The 4,253-nt window shown below is 40.0% G+C and overlaps 1 non-coding gene across 1 annotated transcript; it reads right to left on the bottom strand.

Annotated features, from left to right (window-relative positions):
• Positions 1 to 948: 948 nt before the first annotated feature.
• LOC148296577 (small nucleolar RNA R71) lies at positions 949 to 1,055 on the bottom strand. Its single transcript, XR_015834169.1, has one exon. It is a non-coding gene; the product is annotated as a small nucleolar RNA R71 (small nucleolar RNA).
• Positions 1,056 to 4,253: the final 3,198 nt, after the last annotated feature.

Raw genomic sequence — 4,253 nt, 5'->3', positions numbered from 1 at the left:
TTGTTTTTGTTTGCAATTTCATTTTGCTTCTTTTGTTCAACAATCACAACCACTCTTGTTTTAAATTCTGTTTTAGACATAACCTCCTACTTTCTTGAATTTGGTAATCTAAGTACATAACTAGTTTTAACTTCTCAGTCTTCGTGGGTACGACCTCGTACTTGTCTTGCTATACTACTAATTGCCCCGTACAATTGCGAGTTAACATAATATTAACAACAAATTTTGGCGCCGTTGCCGGGGACTGAACGAAAGTTCTTCCCTGGTTATGTGCCCAAGGTTACCCTATTCTTTTTAGTGTTTCTAATTAATCTAATTTTCTGTTTCAGGTAGTTTATGTCTAAAAAGCCATTACTTGAACAAGTGAGGTCTTCGTTCCAACGTTCTAGATCTTTGAACGCAGGACCATCATTGCAACCCAGACGAGTGACCTCTGAAATTCAGAATCGTCTAGAAAGGGAGTTGTCAACTGCAAAAGAGCAAGCTCTTGCTACATTTACAAGTCTTGCTCTCCACACTGAACTTCCTGGTTCTTCACTTTCAAATTCGGAAGCAAGTTCAGACCAAGAAGAAGAAGAAATGATGGCTGCCATTGAGTTCATGGGAGAACTTGATATCCCAACAATTCCAGCATCTCCTTCAAGCATTTTGCTGCCCACTGTAGCTCGAAATTATGAGCTTAAATCTTCTCATCTTAATATGCTGCCTTCTTTTTATGGTTTACCTAATGAAGATCCATTGACTCATATAAAGGATATTTTTAATGTTGTGAGTTCTTTTCCCTTGACAGGTGTGACAGAAGATCAACTTCGAATGAGAGTGTTTCCATACACTTTAAAGGATAAGGCGAAGTATTGGTTGAATTCTTTGAAGCCTGGTTCACTCACTACATGGTCTGCCATTCAAAAGAAGTTCCTGGAAAAATACTTCTCCACGCAAAAGACCGACATGCTTAGGGACAAGATCTTGTTATTTGCACAGCAAGATGATGAATCGTTTTGTGAAGCATGGGAGAAATTCAATGGGTTGCTCAACCAATGTCCTCATCATGGGATTCCATTGAAGCTTCAAATGCGTATGTTTTATAAAGGACTAACCCCTTCTAGTCATAATATAGTCACCAATTTTGCAGGTGGTTCTTTTAAAACCAAAACTCCAGAAGAAACGTACGAACTCTTTGAGGAGATAGCAATGGAGACCCAACATACGGATACAAGAGGTAAACGTGTTATTAGTGGTTCTAATGATGCTTCTAGTGTGCAGATTTCAAAACTGGAACAAAAGCTAGATGCTCTTCTTGCATTAAACTCAAGAAGCCCTCCGAAGGAAGTGTGTAGCATTTGTGAATATCATGACCATGCTACCACAGCTTGTCCACTTGGGGCTGGATATCCAGAATTTGTGCAAGAGCAAGCTAAGTTGGTAAATTCCTACAACCAAGGTCCAAGAAATGATCCATACTCTCAAAGTTATAATCCAGGTTGGAGGAATCATCCAAACTTTTCATGGAGAAATACCCAGAATCAAGCAAATCCCCCTTCATTCCAAAGGCCACAACAATCATCATCATCATTGGAAGATATAGTGAAGCATATGGCAATCAACCAATCCAATTTTCAGCAAACTACACAAGCTGCCATCTCCAAATTGGAAGTCCAATTAGGCCAAATAGCTGTTGAAATAACTCAAAGAGTGCCTGGGAAATGGCCAAGCCAAACTGAGATCAATCCAAAGAACCCAGAAGCCAAGGCCATTCATGTGCTCAGATCAGGTAAGATCATTGATAATAAAGATGATTCTAATCTTTCAAATGATGTTGTGATTGTAGAAAATGAAGAGGAGGAGACCATGGCCACGGAAGGAGAACAACTCAAAACTTCTCAATCTGCTCCTAAGGCCAAATCAGATTCTCAGAAATCCGATCAATTCCAATTGCATAAAAGGGATGACAAATTTGTGCCACCACATCTTCAAGAAGATAGATACGTGCCACCCGCTCCATATGTTCCACAGATTCCATTTCCAGGCCGTCTTAAGAAAGCAAAGCAAGATAAGGCTTTTAAAGAGATTTATGATATTTTGAGTAAAGTTAATATCAATTTGCCTTTGCTTGATCTTATTGAACAGATTCCTGCATATGGAAAATTCATCAAGGACTTGAAAACTCACAAGCTCAATTTCGCTCCAAATGAAGGAGTAAAGCTCGACCAGAATGTAAGTGCTGTATTGCAAAGGAAGCTTCCACCAAAACTAGATGATCCTGGCAGCTTTGACATTCCCATTAACATTGGAGGCAAGAAGGTTGGAAGAGCCATGTTGGACTTGGGAGCAAGCATCAATGTTTTGCCATATTCAGTTTATCAAGAGCTTGGCTTAGAAGGGATGAAGAAGACTTCAATGCGACTTGAACTAGCTGATCATTCTATAAAATATCCAAAAGGTATTGTAGAAGATATTCTAGTTCAAGTTAATACACTAATTCTCCCTGCTGATTTTGTAGTGATGGACATGGAAGACAATCCAAATGGAGATCGTGTTGATCCCATTCTCCTAGGCAGGCCATTCATGGCCACTGCAGACACAATCATCAAAGTGAAAGATAGCACCCTCTCCATGACTGTTTTGGGTGAAACTGTTGAATTTAAAATGCTTAATGCTCTATCTCAACCTTCTATCTCTCTTGATTCTTGCTTTTCAATTGATGTTGTGGATCATGAGGTTTCTTCCATAATTTTGCAGAGAAAGTCTAATGATGCTCTAGAAGCTGTCTTAACACAAGAAGAGGAAGATCTTTGTGAACCGGAGTTCCAAGAAGTGGTGGCTGCCTTAGAAGTGTTTCCGCCATACCCACCATCCTTTAGGCCACCAATCGAGCCTCTTGGACCATCATCCACGAAATTGGAGCCATCCATTGTCATCCCACCAAAGCTAGAACTTAAACCTCTTCCCAATAATCTTAAATATACATATTTGGGTGCTAACGAAACTCTCCCTGTTATAATTGCTGCAGGTCTCTCCTCACATGAAGAAGAGAGCTTAATTAAAGTTCTAAAAGAGCATAAAACAGCCATTGGGTGGACCATAGCAGACATCAAAGGAATTAGTCCAAGCATGTGCATGCACCGGATTTTAATGGAAGAAGACAGCAAACCATCTCGTGATGCCCAAAGGAGGCTAAATCCCAACATGAAAGAGGTGGTTAGAGCTGAAGTTTTAAAGCTACTCGATGTAGGAATCATCTACCCAATTTCAGATTCTAAGTGGGTGAGCCCTGTGCAAGTTGTTCCAAAGAAGTCCGGAATCACCGTTGTGAAGAATGAGAAGAATGAGCTAGTTCCTACACGAACTGTCACTGGTTGGAGAGTTTGCATTGATTACAGGAAGTTGAACACATCCACTAGAAAAGATCATTTCCCCTTACCTTTTATTGATCAAATGCTTGAACGTTTATCTGGCCATGCTTACTATTGTTTTCTTGATGGTTTTTCAGGTTATAATCAAATTCCCATTGCTCCGGAAGACCAAGAGAAAACCACATTCACATGCCCATTTGGTACGTTTGCTTATAGAAGGATGCCATTCGGTTTGTGCAATGCCCCAGCAACTTTCCAAAGATGCATGATGTCAATCTTTTCAGATATGGTGGAACGATTCATTGAGGTATTTATGGATGATTTTTCAGTTTTTGGTTCCTCTTTTGATAATTGTCTTCACCACTTGTCTCTAGTGCTTAAAAGATGCCAGGAAACAAATCTGATTTTGAATTGGGAGAAGTGTCACTTCATGGTGAGACAAGGCATTGTACTAGGCCATGTGATTTCAAGCAAGGGAATCGAAGTGGATAAAGCCAAGATCGATCTCATCTCAAATCTTCCACCCCCTACCTCTGTTAAAGGAATTAGAAGCTTTCTAGGTCATGCTGGATTCTATAGAAGGTTCATCAAAAATTTCTCAAGCATTACAAGGCCATTGTGTAATCTCCTTGCTAAGGATGCTGTTTTTGAGTTTAATGAAGCTTGCATGGAAGCTTTTTCTACCTTGAAGAGGGAGCTAACTTCAGCCCCTATTATCATAGCTCCGGATTGGTCTTTACCATTTGAAATAATGTGTGATGCCTCTGACTTTGCTATTGGTGCAGTTTTAGGTCAAAAGAAGAACAAGCTGCCCCATGTGATTCATTATGCTAGCCGGACCTTGAATGATGCTCAAATCAACTACTCCACAACAGAGAAGGAGTTGCTTGCTGTGGTTTT

The sequence above is a fragment of the Prunus avium genome, chromosome 2, assembly GCF_965620075.1.
Source record: "Prunus avium chromosome 2, drPruAviu1.hap1.1, whole genome shotgun sequence".
Lineage (NCBI taxonomy): Eukaryota > Viridiplantae > Streptophyta > Magnoliopsida > Rosales > Rosaceae > Prunus > Prunus avium.
Note: the sequence above shows the minus strand (reverse complement) of the source record. Positions and strands in the feature narration are given on the sequence as shown.